At 44.9% G+C, this 16,984-nt stretch overlaps 1 protein-coding gene across 4 annotated transcripts in view; it reads left to right on the forward strand.

Moving 5' to 3' along the window:
• The window catches only part of MBNL3 (muscleblind like splicing regulator 3), a 690,269-nt gene that overhangs the window by 170,988 nt on the left and 502,297 nt on the right, over positions 1 to 16,984 (forward strand). The window contains exon 1 of one of the 4 annotated variants that reach the window (XM_069612834.1): positions 10,626 to 10,743. The exons of the other annotated variants lie outside the window; for them this stretch is intronic. The gene's annotated coding sequence lies outside the window, so the exon portion shown is untranslated. Of the gene's footprint in view, positions 1 to 10,625; positions 10,744 to 16,984 lie in introns of those variants that run through there. 4 annotated transcript variants of the gene reach the window in all.

A 16,984-nucleotide genomic window follows, 5' to 3' on the forward strand; every position in this document is an offset into this window, starting at 1 on the left:
AATGCTACACACTACCGCAATGCCGAGAGATAAATACGTAAACTTGACTCACCAGTGGAGGGATGTGGACGAATAGAGTGGGAATAGCGGTTGAGAGCAATTTTCGCCTCGCTCGCGGTGTTTTCGTCCTTATTAGCAATGATGTGGAGTACATGTCTGGGCTAAAGTGCCTGCTGCAGATGCGGTATCGATCACCCCTCTTGTCCGCAAAGACTTCTAGGACTCTACTTTCTATCTCAGAGGCTGGATATCCGCAATATCGGACCCATTCTCTTATCTGATCTATTGTTTTAGGGAAAACATGCATTATAGTACCTTCAGATTTGTTATGGGTCTTCGAAGGGCAACCGCCAATGGAACAGGCAGGCATTATGGAAAGTTCTGAAAAGTAAAGATCAACAATTCTCTATGAATACCAATGTGTTAAAACATTAAATGACACATAAAAGGTTCAATGCAAGGTCCGTTTTGGTTCTTGGAACTATACATGTTATTCACATGCGGATAAGTATTTCAATAACTTTCAAAAAATAGAAAAAGTAATTTGACTAAACTCAGAACATGTGACTAGTTCCTTGCATGTACTGTCGTGAACGAAAAGAAAACATGGATGCAATTTGATGACTACTAGCAAATAGATATAAATTAAAAAATTGGACGCAAAATGATTATGGTACATGGACTTACCTTGACGAACAAACAGTTAGATGCAGGGATCAGAGTAGTTTCTTGTCGTAGAACAGGGAGCAGTTCACAGGTTGCAAACTGACGAGTTTGCTCAAAGTGGTCACGGAAGTTCACAGAGACGAAGAGCAGATAACCAGCACCTTCACGGGTTGACTAGCAAAGCGCAAAGAAGTTCTCATTAGAAATATGAAGTGGGTTATAAAGAATTCGAAACAGGGGTGTGTTTGTGAATGAATGACGTGTATATGTCGTGGCATTATGTGGATTGCAGGGGGCCGTCCAGCGTGAGGGGGGATGCTTGGCAGGAGACACGGGGTCTGGAGGTAGACATGGGAACAACAACCCATGCTCTATAGACCACTTTGAAGTGTACATGGTCTTTGGCACCTCTTGGCCTTTATCGCTCCCTGACAGCTCCACTTGCCAGCACAAGTACCCCGGTGCGAACTGCCTTTGATAGGGCGGGGGGGTGGATCGGGGCGGTGGTCGTGCAGACAAGACACAGGAAGACTCGTGAATGGAGACACACTTATGTGGATTGCAGGGGGCCGTCCAGCGTGAGGGGGGATGTTTGGCAGGAGACACGGGGTCTGGAGGTAGACATGGGAACAACAACCCATGCTCTATAGACCACTTTGAAGTGTACATGGTCTTTGGCACCTCTTGGCCTTTATCGCTCCCTGACAGCTCCACTTGCCAGCACAAGTACCCCGGTGCGAACTGCCTTTGATAGGGCGGGGGGTGGATCGGGGCGGTGGTCGTGCAGACAAGACCCGTTTGCCGCAGGGCCTCACCAAGGAGAGGCCATCTAACTGAATGTAAGAGGATGGCTGCAGGATCTACTACATGGAATGCAGGGGGGTGAGTTTATAAATACCTCACCCTCCCAGGAGAATATACACTAGATTCATTTAAAAAATCAAAACAACCATTGTTAAAATATATGTTGGGCTTTATTTTAGATTTTAATTAAACATAAATAATAAACATTACACATTGTAAAGTTGAGGTTGCAGCACATCGAGGGAAAATCCGCGGTATTGTCCACTGTCACTGGGGAAATGTTGTCTAATGGCAAGTACCGCACAGGCAGGTATTACTCTCCGAACGCGGTGTCCGAGCCTCCCGTGAAGCCACCAAGTGAAGCAACGATAGGCCACCAGCCTGTACCACCTGTGAAAAAAAAAGATGCAAACTGTATTAAACTGACCAAACTTTCTTATCAATGTCGATTCAGGTAACACATGTCATTTTTCTTAGAAAAAAATTATATCTAGAAAATGCACTATATGGAACAAATTTACATGCGTTCGAATGATATGTAAATGTAATTTTATATGTGGGAGACGACCATGAAATAGTGGTGGCATCACTGACATCACAAACAGAGTATACTTACTCGTTACTCGGATTACGCGGACGAACAGTGCCGCGAAGTTCGTGCATAAGCACCATCATCATCCTCAACACGGTCCGTAAGAGGCAGGCTTCCCTGAACTCTGGCAGCTCGGTGATGCATTGCGGACTTTGCTCGCCTTCCTGCAGACTTTGCTCGCTTTCCGAAATGTAGGCCAAGCACCCGGAATTTTCACGGCAGCAGCAGTTCTCCTCCTCAGTTGGCATTAGCTCGCACCGATTGCACGTGCACCAGGTGGAGACGCCGTCCATGCGACATGGTCCAGGCTCTTCATCCGTTGACTGGTCCTCCCAACTGCCGTCCGAATCCCCATCGTTTTCGCGTGCTTGACTTTCCAGTAGTTCTTCCTCGGTGTACTCGGGCTCGTACATATACGGCATTATTGTGGCCATTGTGCGGTAAAGATAGTAAAATAATTTACAGAGATGGTACAGGTGTTCACACGGGCTACAAGCGGCGAAGGTAGCTGACCAGAGCACTGAAACGAGTCACAGAATACTCAAAGTAACACAGAGAGAGGAATGGAATCGAAAATCTGCTGCTGTGTGTTGTGAAACGGTCTGTTTATACTTATTGGGGAAAGAGGCGTCCTGCCATTTCCATGGCAACACGTCAATAGCTGAGGCGCAGCGATTGTTGACACGAGACGTGCTTGAAATGGGCAGTACGCGTCTGCTGATGTCAGGCTCAGGGGCGGGGGATTTGATTTAGTGCCGCAAAGGCAGGTGAGCCAGGTCGATGCGGCGGAATGATAGGATTATCACAAAATGGAGGCTGATTTCGAGTGCGATAATGGGCGAAAAGTCGGGTAAGGTCCATAGGAAAGTTTCCTACGATCTACCGATTTATGCTTACAAACACATGGCCGACCCGTAGGGACAATAAAAAAAAAGTCCCGGAACTATCCTTTAATGTGGTGATTGCTAAGTTCATAGGCCCACCCTTTGAACCCCTGCATAAAGCCAGTCTCAAACACCTGACCTATAAAACTGCCTTCTTAGTAGCCATTACATCCATAAGAAGGGTCAGTGAAATTCAGGTTCTGTCAGTGCAGGGTCCTTTCTTTACTGTTCATAAGGATAAACTGGTTCTACGAACACACCCTAGGTTCTCACCTAAGTTCATTTCTAAATTCCACGTTAACCAGTCCATTGAGCTTTCAGCCTTCTTCCAAGAGCCCAAAAGCTCTGCTGAGGTGAAACTACACACTCTAGATGTGCGAAGAGCGGTCCTCTACTATGTAGACAAGACCAGGCCACTAAGAAAAACAGACCAACTGTTTGTCTCCGTAGCTACAGGCAGAGAAGGAGATTGCGTCTCTAAAGGTGCCATCTCCAAGTGGATAGTTAATTGTAACCAGCTATGTTACTCCCTTTCTGAAAAAACTCTGCCTGTTACGCCAAGAGCCCACTCTACAAGAGGCATTGGGGCCACTCTGGCTTTCATTGCAAATGTTCCCCTTGACACCATTTGCAAAGCAGCTACATGGAGCTCTATTCACACTTTTACTCAGCACTACTGCATTGACACTCATTCCAAGACAGATACTCAAGTGGGACAAGCGGTTGTAAGACATTTATTTGCTCATGACCCTTCTCACATCCCACCTCCTTTTTCTAACACTGCTCGCTAATCTATGCAGAGCATGGAATCCAAGCATATTCCGCAAGTCTCAGAAGGGAAACATTACTCACCATAATCGTATTTCTGATGCTTGTATCTGGTTAGATTTGCATGCTGTGCATATGCCGACATCTAGTGGAAGCTGCAGAGTATTACAGTTTGTTTTTCGAAACTATATATATTTACACACTATCAAAAATACGTTTAGGGCCTGCTGAACCATTCTTAGGTCTTCTCTGATACCAAACTGGGCTTTGTATAATGGGAAAGCCTCCTCACACCATCCCGAAAACCTTGTACTCTGCATTCTTCAAAAAAGCTTTGAAATAGTATTGAAAAGGGAGATTGGACTATCATTCTGTCTGTCGCCCTGATACCCCTTTTTCATGAATCAGCACCAGAATTGATCTTTTCCAAGACTCGGGAAGATGACCACATTTGGCTATATCATCTAACATACAATTTTCACAAATTGAAGCCCAAAATGTAGTATTTATAGATGCGCACAGGGTTCTGACGGACCCGAGAGACGTATTTCTAGCTGCTCCATGCTTAATGGCCGATATTACTTCATTATTACTTATTTATTACTTAAAAAACAGACGAAGTAAGCGCTCTTGTAGTTTGACAAATAACAGTATCTCCCTTTAGGGCAGATTCACATGTGCCCTTACATGGGTCGTAAAGTGCTTTGTAGTGTGCTATCCAATCTGATTCTTGTATATCAGTCAACAGACCCCAGGGACCCGAGGTCCACTCAGCCTAGCAGTAACTACAGCCCAGCATTTGGAATGTTCTTTGGAAGCAATGATATCATTTAATTCATCTCAAGCCTCATCATGGCCATGTTGTTTTGCCACTTCTATAGGAATTATTATAGCACTAAGATGTTAGAACGGTTTTAAACATTTAATTTTAGGCACTTCAAGAGATAGCTTTTGGCATCCCTACAAAGGATGTCATGCCAATTTGAACCCTTTCTGCTTTTTTGGTTCCTACTTTACTGCTATCAGTAAATGTTGTAGGTTTTAAATGCCTTAAATATCCCAATGACGAAGGACGTCCAATGGGCTCAAACCAGATTGCATATAGGCAGCATAGGGGTTTGAAAGGTCCTTTGACATGGGCCTTTTTAATGCAAAATATGGTTCAGCCCATTTAAGAACCTGCCTAATATAAGTAAGTTAACCCACAATTTCTCTTCTCGCCTGTGCTGCAGCTCTTTTAGCATCCTTTTTATATATCAAATTTAGGTGACTGTGTTTGCTGTCCATATGGTCGACAACCTCAGAATCGTGTACTTGCTTCCAGTGCTCAAGTAGTAGCATCAAATAGTCAAGAGTGCTGCTATTTCTGAGATCTCCTTTGTATGTCCGGTTCCCCAGGTGATCAGACAGCAGTCTTCTATATAAGACCCTAAGGCCCACCCAAAAAGGATAAGCTACAACAACTTCAGTTTGTCGGTATCCCACCTATCAAACATGACTGAAGTGGGGATTGCAGCAGTTCACTTTGCCTAAAAAGACAAAGGGGCCACCAGCTTGGGTTTTCACTGAGAAAGCAAATTGTATGTTAGTGAAGCTTGATAAGCATGGCACAATTGGTGCAGATGTTTGTCTTATAAGACGTTGATGCCCAAAAATCTAAAACACATGCTTCCTGTAAACAAAGTCAGTGTACAGCGACTACAGAGTGCATTTCATAGATTCCACAGGTACAACCTAAGGGAGGATCTTCATTGCAAGCGGAGGACCTGGAATCCTAAAGAATGCCTCTCCATTTACTCTAGTTGCTACTTTATGTTTTGTGGGGTTTTCAACCGTTTAAGTGCTAAGGACGAATATGTTCGCCTTAGGTTCTCATAAGGAAACCTAGGCTACGCCCACTTGCACAGTTAAGAATGGGGTGCGTCTATGTTCCTGCTAAATTATCTTTTCTCTTCCACCGCAAATGCATTCAGAACGTTAGCACTTTTTTGACTGCTACTGTGAGCATGATACTGAAAATCCTAAAACGTTTTGGTATGCCAAAGGAAAGGATGATGTAAAGGAGATTAATCTGCCTAGATATTTAAAAATGATGTAGAAATATGTTCAAGAAGAAAGCTGTGGAGTACACCTTGGGAGGTTTGCAGAATAACATGCTATATGGAACACAAAATTAATGTCTGAGGTGACAGCATTTATGTGAATCCTCTCTTAATTGGTATGCTGTAGAGCTACACCCAGTTAATGAAGTCTGGTGATGTATGCTCAGCAAATGAGGCTCAGTGGGATGAAACTAATCACTCTTATAGAAGAGGTAGGATCTGGACACATAACTTGGAACTTGAACTAGGGGAAAACCACAAATAGTTGAATTTATGTTACAATGTAAACTGAAATATGTATTTCGTTTTGTATCCCCGTTGCCTGGATTACAAAAAATCCCTCTATGTATGTTAATTGCAGGCAATGTTTTATGTTACATCACTTGAACAAATCCTTTGGATCATGCATGGTTCGGGAACATGTGTTCATATGTCTCCTGTAGTTTTTGCAGACCGCCCGTCATGAAGGTAATACTTTACAAGTGCCAAAGTGCTACGATATCTAAATGTTCTCTTGTTCCACCTGTGGCCATTAGAAATGTTGGCTTGCTTAAGCCAAGGCACTCATGGCATAAAAAGGTTAATTTGCCAGTACAAAGAGTAAGGTTCATTTGCCGGTACAAAGAGTCTGTTCTTATTGGATCAAAGCACATCCGATCTGTATCAGTCTGTTGAAGGTTGAACTAACAACCGTTCTCCTTTCCAGAAATAGTACAGTAACCTTTCCTCTCAGAAAACACTGTAAGTGTTCCAGACACCCTTTCCCACCTGTCCTCAAGCTAAAGTTGTATCTGCTGTTTTAACCCGTAAGAGGGTAATATCTATTCTTAATATACAGATTAGGTGGATTCTTTGGGTCTTATTGCTTGGTATCTATATCTCATACGGGTGTGCCAAACATTGGTTTTGAGTATGTTTTTGGCCACATTCCAGATAAAGAAAAGCTATTAGGCACTGGCCAACTAGTTTCTTGCTAATCGGCTCCTGCTGAATACTTTGGCTTCTTATTTGATATGATGCAATGTAGCAACACAGCGAGGCAATTATGGAGTGCAAATGAGGATGGTGAATCTTTAGAGCGGACCCCCCTGATCGTAGGGGCAGACGGGTGGCCATCATCGGAAGAAAGCGTTTGGATATTCATGTTAATACTCACTACTCTTCTGAAGGTTGCAAAAGTTTGGTAGCCAAAATTAAGCTTCATGCCAACTGTTCCCTCACTATTGTGGTAATTTACCGGCCACCATCAGCTACCCCCCTTTTTTGAGGAGCAATCCATTAACTTACTTAACATAACTAAAGTACTCCTGTTATTGTCCTTGGAGACTTCAATCTTTGGGCCAATGACCCCCATGATACCATGATAAATTGGCAGTCTCGCTGCTTTCAGCACTGATTACCATCGGCTTCACTCAGAAGCTGCTTTCTCTGACAGAGATGGACACACAATAGACTGGGTCCTGACTCACCACCTAGCTACAATGAACATCACCACTGAGTTGTGTCCATGGTCGGACCACTTTTGTGCATGGTTCACTCTCACTGCCTGCCTATCCCCTGATCTCCCAGAGTCCCACCCCAAACACTCTGTCATTACCAGGAACTTAAAAAAGATCACCCCTTCAATTTTAGCCTCACAGCTTTTGGCTAAATTAGCCCCAGTTGACACCTTTGTCAGCACTGGCGATCTCGCTACCTATATCACTAACAATATTAATACATTATAGATGTCTTAGCACCCAGAAAAACGGAACCTACTAAGAATAAGGCTAATAAGATTAATTAGTTCAGGGACTCCATCACTGTTCTGCGCCGTGCCAAGCAAAGAACTGAGAGAGCTTGGAGGAAAATCCCCTCTCCCTCTCTGCTAGACCTATATAAAGACTCAGTAAAAACCTTGCAACTAGTTATCATCGCAGCTAAATCACAAAGTTACAATGACAGGATTTCTTCGGCGCAATCAAACTCGCAAGAACTCATAGAGTTAGAGGGTAACTCTGCCTGGTGTCAATCCATTCATGATGAGTTTAATGACAAAATCTCAGCTCACCAAGACTCTATTGCTGCTCGTATCAGTTCCCCCCGCCCATCTGATCCTGCTGCTTATCTCCTCAATTGTAATTTTCCCCATGCTATATTTCAGTTTCAGCCCTGTGCAGAGGCCCAGATTTGTAAAATCGCAGCTGGCATGAAACCCATCTCATGTTTAGGAGATAGTTGTTCTTCTACCATTTTTAAGGCATGTATTGACACTCTTGCCCCCTGGGTAACCACATTGGTCAACCTGTCCTTTGCTGAATCCACTGTACCCTCGTTCCTAAAGGAGCCGTGGATCACACGGCTCCTTAAGAAAAATAAGCTTGATCCCAATATAGTTAAACACTAACGACCGATCACAGATGTCCCATTTCTTTTGATTATCTTGGATTGCGTCACGTATATACAGCTCCACGGGTTCATAGAGAATAACAACATTTTGAACCAGAAACAATCAGGCTTCAGACACATGCACGCCACAGAAACTGCGTTAATAAATATGAAATCTAGCATTGCAAACATTATGGATAAAGGCAAACCTGCTCTCTTATTGCTGCTTGATCTTTCTGCGGCATTTGACCTGGTTGACCACTCACTATTGTTCACCAGGCTGAGTGAACAGGTGCACTTCTCCGGCATTATGAACAAAAATGGTATCAGGAGAACAAGAGAGACTGAAGAAGGTGGACAGACAATTATGAGCTTAAATCGGTATATTCATTTTGTTAAGATTTATCTAAAAAACACTTAAACACATATTAATTTAATTAATTCTAAAAGACATTTTGATAATCATACAACCATACATACACACTCTAATGCAATATTTGAATAATATATTGACGTGCTGAGAAATTAAAGAAGCTGATCAATTCATTAAACCACTTCTTTTCAATTGAGTTATGAAACATTAACAATGTTATAAACCACAGTTCATTCCTAAATGTAACTGGCTGCTCAGTGAATCATATCTTTTCTTGGACCCAGGAGCGCCAGAGTTTCTGTACAAAACGCTAGCTCAACACCCATCTTTACCACCTGTGTTGTACCACAGACTTCGTGTATTTCTCCATTGCTGTTCAATGATTATGTCATGCCAACCAGATTCGCCCATACATTTCACTAAAAAATATATCCTTTCAAGCAACGGCCTTGATTAACTCCTGCCTTGGCATCAAAGGCAAATCTTCAGGCCCTGCAAGCTGCTCAAAACAGGGCAGGCAGCGGTCTCACCCGGAGGGAACATGTCACAAGTGCAAGACAAAGGGCCTCATCACGAGTTGGGCTTTAGCCCTTAAATGCGGTGGTAACGGTATAACCGCCGCATTTAAGGGCTAGCCCTATCACGAGTTGGCCGCTAAATCGGCTGTTTTACCTCCAGCACCTGCCAGATTTGTGGCCAAGCAAGGGATTTTTCTGTTCTTTTGTGAGAAATACGCAGGTGCAAGGAAAAAGTACCCGAAATCCCTTTGTAATAATCATGGTATTCGACGTAAAAGGAATGCTTTGGTTCTATTTTGCCACTCCCATAACATCAATACAGTGTACTTAGTGGCTTCCTACCTGTACCAGGCATGACGCAAAAGATCAAGTGCAGGGTTCAAAGTTGAGGGGAGTTGGGAGCTATTTAGCATAGTAGAGCCTGGTTAGCTTGAAACCAACAGCTACCACGAGCTACTTTTGGCTCCTTGGGCCAACGTGTGCCTTTCAAACATGTAACTGTGATATTAACTTTGAGTATTTATTCGAGAATATTAATAAAAAAGAATTTGAAAACATCTAGTAAACATTTAAACACAGTGCTTCATACAAAAAGTTAAAGGAGCATCTCTAGTAGCTCCTGGTTCCCCTACAGTAGCTCCGGCCTACTGGGTGATGCAGACACCAAGGAGCTGGTTTTAGCTCCTGCTCAATGAATCTCAATTTCGAACCCTGAAGGGCGCTGAACGGTGGGCGCGACTATTGCTTGAATGAGACCCATGTTGTAGGCTTTGACCGCTCAGGTACTGACCATGCAAAAAAAAACATTCCCGGGGTTACAACAGTGTACAAAGAACATAGACATGTGAGACATGCTTCCACTTTATAATATCTGCACGCTCGCACTTTAATGACATTTTGCACAAAGTTACGATTTAAACGGTACTCATGGTTGGTCGATCGAAAGGGTCGCTGACCATGTTACTTCTCCCAGTACCAGTAGGGATAAATAACGGTTGTGATGGGGATGAGTTGGTTTTAATATGCTTTTTAGATTTAATCTTTTGAAATGTCTTGCACACTATGATGTTTTATATGCACAAATCCTATCTGTTTGGTCATTCATGATTCATTATTTTATGTATAATGCACTATATTTGTATGTGGCTAATGACTGTCGAATAAAGTCTTGTGATGATGATATATCTTGTATTGGGACGTGTTTTGATGTGAGACTGTAAGGAATATGATTATCTTTAATCATGATGAATGTAGATCAAATTCACTTAACTATGTACGTGTTATCTACCTTCTAGTAATGGCGCGTACTTAATTGTACAGAATTTTAGATAGTCACACATCCTGTACTAGATTAGGGATTTCATTGTGTGTTGTGCACATTGTTCACCACCCGGATTAGTGTTGGGAATGTGAAATTCATGCACTGAGCACTATGTTATTGCATATTTCTTTGTTGCCTAATTACTATTTTTTGTTTATTTAGTTAGTCACGCACCATGTGTTAGATTTGGGACTCTGTCTATCTATACATTTTCTTTTTTTACGATGCAGTTTGTGACATCATCACGCTAGTCCCAGTGACGTCATCCCGTGTCTACAGTGCAGGAAATTAGATTGCTTTTAAACGGACACACACAAGGCATAACTTCGTTTCTGCTATCCTCTCGAGGTACGATCTTGGTGACAGCGGTTTCACGCTTTGCATAGATGCTCAGAACTTTGAATTTATCACATTTTAATGTTGATTTGGGGTTAGTGTTGCATGTATTCTTTCGTAATGATGTAACTTGTCATGAAGTGTATATAGGGTTTTGTCAGCATTTGGAATGCATAAGAAGTGTGCTGTCAGATATGATATGATAGGTTATTTATTTACTTATAACGTGTTTAATATCCAGAGGTTTCTAAGCACGGACCCTGGGATCGAACCTGTGTTGCTCCATGTCGTCTTGCTTCCAAGGCGAGCACATTGCCCTTGAGCTATCCTCCCCATCTGAGGGGGGTCTTTGGAGTGTTTGTCACATTGAAAGTACACCTAATAGCATATCTGTGGTATAACTGCATTTAGAAAGTCTACCTAATAGCATATCTGTGGTGTAGTTGCATTTAGAAAGTCTACCTAATAGCATATCTGTGGTGTAGTTCCATTTAGAAAGTGTGCCCAATAGCATATCTATGGTATAACTGCATTTTGAAAGTCCACCTAATAGCATATCTGTGGTATAACTGCATTTAGAAAGTCTGTCTAATAGCATATCTGTGGTGTAGTTGCATTTAGAAAGTCTGCCAAATAGCATATCTGTTGTATAACTGCATTTAGAAAGTCTGCCTAATAGCATATCTGTGGTGTAGTTGCATTTACAAAGTGGGCCTAACAGCATATCTGTGGTCTAGTTGCATTTGGAAAGTCTGCCCAATAGCACATCTGTGGTTTTGTTCCATTTAGAAAGTCTGCCTAATAGCACATCAGTGGTTTAGTTGCACTTAGTAAGACGGCCTATTAGCAAATCTGTGTTCTAGTTGCATTCTAAAATCTAAATAGAAACTGTGATATAGTTGTACTTAGAAACTCGGAATAATACAACCCTGTAATATAGTTGAACTCAGAAACGGTGAATAATCTCACCTGTGTTATAGGTGAATTGAGAAACTGTGAATAATCTGACCCTGTGGTATAGTTGAATTTAGAAACTGTGAATAATCTCACCCTATAGTATAGTTGAAATTAGAAATACGAAGAATACCACACTACGGTATAGTTGAATTTAGAATATGGGAATAATATCACCCTGTGGTTTAGTTAAACTCAGCAACTGTGAATAATCTCACCCGGTGCTATAGTTGAATTTAGTAACTGTGAACAATCTCACCCGGTGGTATAGCTGAACTTAAAAAGTGCTAATTATCGCTGTGGTACAGCGGTAGTACAGTTAATCATAGGGAGTGTGTACAACTAACATCAGGTGGTATAGTTAAAGTGGGAAGGTGTGAACGAAATCATCCAACGCCAACTATAACACAGCTCAAACTAACCCAAACCATGAGTCCTCCCAACCCTCCAAGATCCGCCGATAATGACCTCCTCGCGCCCGCCTACCTTCCCGCCCGCCCTACCTCCCATCCCCGCTTCCCCAAACCATCCTGCCCTCCACCACATCCCCCACCCATCCCCTATCCAAACACCAAGCCAGAGGGGCACGATGGTGAGCCAACCATCCTAAGACCACTCGTCCTCCCATCCCCTCCTCCCACCCGCCTACTATCATCATACCCGCTCCCCTCTATTCCCCGACTAACGGCCAGCCTAACCTCCCAAGCACACCCATCCCTGCTACCATCCTCCCCCCATTCCCCCATCAACTCCAACCATCTTCCTCCTGTCGGGGTGATTATCCCGGGGTCCGCAGAACCGTCCGCGGACCTCCGGGCTGGGAGGCCCCAACTCCTCCTGTGTTTCCCAAAAGGAGTATGAGACACACACAAGGAGCAAGGTGGTTCTGCTGTTTATTATAACAACGGCAGGGATGGGTCTCGGATCGTACGCATCCGTCCAGACTTTCACTCTTAGTGGGGCTCGCAGGCCCTTTTTACAGCAGTATGACGCGCTACCTGCGTCACCTGGGAAAGTTAGCAAAAAACCTATTGCCACTCCGGATTGGTTCCCCGAGTCGTAGGGTTAGTATAAGATACATATGCAGAAGGATATTAGTGGTTAAGGATGAGTCAGGTGGTATACTTGAGCTGTCCCTACTATTAGATACTTGAAAATTGCTACAAGGGGACCCCTGGTGATTGGCTAGTATTACTGACGCCAATGATGAGCCCCCCTGCGTTCTGATTGGTCCTCCCGCCAGCCCCCAAACCTAGGACCATCGTCGTTCCCAGCTTGCGGTGTACCTGTCATTAGCAACAATGTGCAACTATGTGTTTGTGCAGACAACGTACAGGTCTGCTCATAGACTTGTGAGCGGGCCGTTCCCATCGCCGTAGGTGTCCATCTTGCTGCTTCGCTGTTGCAACCTGTGTCCCAGACGTGGGACCCAGGCGACTTTCTGTCACGTGTGGAGAGACAGTAGCTGGAGCAGAATTCTGCACATTAGATTTGTATTTCGTTTCTGTGGGCTTGGCTTTTTTTACAGGTGTAACCTTGGCGCCAGGCTGGTAGCATGCGAGTTGCAACATCGTGGCCTTGGCTATGAGTTCTAGCTGGGGCTCGTTCTGCATGATCATCACTTGTACTCTTGCTCTCAGAGGATTTTCATGGTGGGGCTCTTGCTTGCGGCCTACTCGGGACTAGTTCATGGGTGGCGATACATAATCCATTTTACAGAGATTGCGGGTTGACATGGCGTCACAAGCAGTGTTAGGTATACATGATGGTGTTGTCACAGAGCGAGTGGTGGGAGAAGCGTCAGCAAGCGTATACACAAGTTCTTCAAGCGTCTTGCGTTTCTGCATTACTATAAAAAGGCCCATGCGAAAAATAACAACGATGCACGTCAGTGGGTGTGTCAAGTCACCTACGTCATAGCACTGAATATGTTCTTCGTGTAGGTTGGTGTGTGAGCGACCAGTGTGCATGATGGCACGTGTGTTCTTGGCAGTTGGCTAGGTCGTTATGGCATCTCTAACGATGTGGATACTTGTGGCTGTTGTCTTAGTCGAGTTCATCCATACTGCAGGTGTCGGCTTGAGTCGGACAGGCTGGTGGGCATACCCTTATGTTCCTGAACCAGGGTATTTTGTCATCTGGTAGATAGACGAACTCGTCCCGTGGGGGGTGCCAGGGCCGTGATCCTCTAGGCCATGGTCTTGATGAGATTGGGGGGAGCTTGTTTTCCCATTCTCCCACTTCACTCCCCTGACCCCACTCCTTCCCCTGCCTAAAAATTGCACGCCTCGCCCTGGCAAGAACAGTAGCCGCTTCTCTTTCCCCCTCCGACCCCCCCTACCCTCTCTCACACACCAACCGCAACAAAAACACTGAAGAGAAAACGTACTTGGTTTCCCTCAATCGCTCAGTACTCATCGACCCACCCAATCACGATCATCACCACCCACCCCCTGCCACACCCTACCTGAAACCCCTCTCACCCAAATTCTCAACAACCACAACTGAAACTCCTAACCCCCCACTCCCAACCTTCAAATCCTCCGACCCAACTCCAATCAACCCGTCACACCAGTCCAACCCCTCCCCCCAAACACATCAACTCAACTGCCCGCCTACGCTTCCCATCGACCACCAAGCACCCCCCTCTAGCCCCCTTTTCCACCCTCTCCTCACCCTCCCCCCACCTCTGCAACTCCCTCATCATCCTCCTGTACCGAAGTAAATTGCATTCTTTTAATGCCCGATCTGTAGCAAAAAACAGAACAGCATCTTTGACCTTCTCGCCTCTGACAAACCGGACCTGGTCTTTATCACAGAAACCTGGTTCTCTGACGACTTCGCCCCTATCGCCAATGAAGCCTTCCCCCCTGACTACTCCCTGATCCCACTGAACTGTCCCTCTAGAGGAGGAGGAATAGCAATCGCCTTCAAATCTCACTTCTACGCCTCAATCATCAACAACCAGCCATCCATTCCTTCTTGCGAATCACTCTTCATAAAACCTTCCCTACCTTTGTTCTCCCACAGCTTCCTAATCATCTACAGACCCCCTGGCTACGATAGACAATTCTCAAACAACCTCTGCGACTCTATTGCCACCCTCCTACTAAACCATCCCACCCTCACCGTTCTAGGAGACTTCAACATATGGCTGGACATCCCCACCAACCCTATGTCTCACTCTGGTTGACGGCCTAGACGTGATTAACCTCCATGCCCACATAAATGGGCGACTCTCTATAAAGGACACACACTTGATGCCATCTTCAGCTCCCACAACCTGATTCATCTAACCCCCCACCCCTATCATCTGGTCTGATCACTTCATTGTTTCTTTCACCATTCACTCACCCAACCCGCTCCCATTAACCGAACCAGAACCTCTGAATCTACGCAAATGCTGGAAGAAACTAAAAATCCTTCCTGACCTAGCCGATGCACTCCTTCAGTCTACTCCCCCTACCTGCCTACCCAACGAACCCCTAACCTCTGACGCCTTTGACTCATGGCTCAACACCTCACTAATCCCGCTCACCCCCTCTTGCAAACCATCAGCTCGCCATGGCCTTTTCCCTAGATGGTTCACCCCAGAACTGAAGACCCCTAAACAGCTATATAAATCACTAGAACGCAAATGGCGGAAAGACAAAACAGCCCTGAGCAGATCCTCCTTGGCAGGGCACCATCGCCTCTACAAGGCAGAAATCCAGAAAGCTAAAAAAGCCCATTACAACTCCCGAATCCTAAACTGTAAAAACCCCAGCAAAGAACTTCACAAAATCATCGCCAAATTCACCAAACCATCATGTACCACCACCCTTCCCACCCCCTCACAATGACTGTGCGACTCACTCTCTCTACACTTTTACACCACAGCTCTCGAAAGAACAAACTCTCTAACCAACAAACTAGATCTCTTACACTCACCATGCAATCCACCCACCCCACCTGCTATCCCACCGCCTGCGACCGCTACACAACCGACTTTCGACTCCTTCACTCCAATATCAACTGACCAATTTCTCAAACTTTTCTCTGCCTGCAAACCATCCAGCTCCCCGCTCGACCCCAGCCCGGCCACAACCATCAAAGAAATCTTTGCATCTACCTGCGCAGGAGACCACACAAGAACCACCATAACCGACTCCCTCTCTTCAGGAATTTTTCCCGATGCATTTAAAACTGCTCATGTCAAGCCTCTTCTAATAAAAACCTTGCCTCAACCCTCTCGAGCACAAAAACTACCGCCCCATCTCAAGCACCAGGTTCCCTGCCAAACTCATTGAACGAACTGCCTACTCCCAACTAAATGCCTTTTTCGAAGCCAACAATCTCCTAGACCACGCTCAATCAGGTTTCAGAGCCTGACACAGAACCGAAACCACCCTAACCTCAATCTGGGATGACCTTAAAAACATGGCTGATCCTGCAGGATGCGCCACACTAATACTTCTTGACCTATACGCCACCTTCGACATCAACCACTCAATCCTCCTTGGCCGCCTCCACTCCCTGGGAATCCATGGAAACGCTCTCAAAGGGATAGCATCCTTCCTCGACAATAGGAACCAATAACCCTACTGTCCACCTATGCTTCCCACGCACGACCGGTCAACACTGAAGTTCCACAAGGAGCATGCCTATCAACCCTCCTGTTTAACCTCTATATGTCCAACCTCCCACAAATAATCTGTTCACACAATGTCCTGTGCTATAATTACGCCGATAACACACAACTAATCCTAAAACTCCTGCATTCTAAACCCAACTGCCAACCCGACCTCGCTTCCTGCCTCCTCGACATAGATCATTGGATGACCACAAACCACCTCTTGCTAAACCCCTCCACAACTGAAATCATGGTATGTGGCAACACCAAACTTCTTCCGCACCCGCTACCCTGGCCATCTGCCATGGGCAATTCCCCGTCACCCTCAAATTCAGTAAAAAACCTTGGATGCACCCTAGACTCTCTCACTCCAAGTCAACAACGTCTCCAAGTCCTGCCACTACCACCTTAAAACTCTTAGGCGCATTTTTCCATACCTCTCCTTTCCCAACAGACTCTCTGTGGTCCAATCAATTGTTATGTCAAGAATGGACTATGCTAACCCCCTCCACCTCGGAGTCCACGCGTACCAACTGACTAAACTACAAAGGGCACAAAACGCTGCAGCCAAACTGCTACTAGCACGCGGCCCAAGAGATCACATCTCTCCAGCCCTCAAAACTCTGCACTGGCTTCCGGTTGCCTGAAGGGTGACCTTCAAAACCTTATGCATCTCTCAACGAGCAA

This window comes from Ambystoma mexicanum, chromosome 5p (assembly GCF_040938575.1).
Source record: "Ambystoma mexicanum isolate Mex_15411 chromosome 5p, UKY_AmexF1_1, whole genome shotgun sequence".
NCBI classification, from domain to species: domain Eukaryota; kingdom Metazoa; phylum Chordata; class Amphibia; order Caudata; family Ambystomatidae; genus Ambystoma; species Ambystoma mexicanum.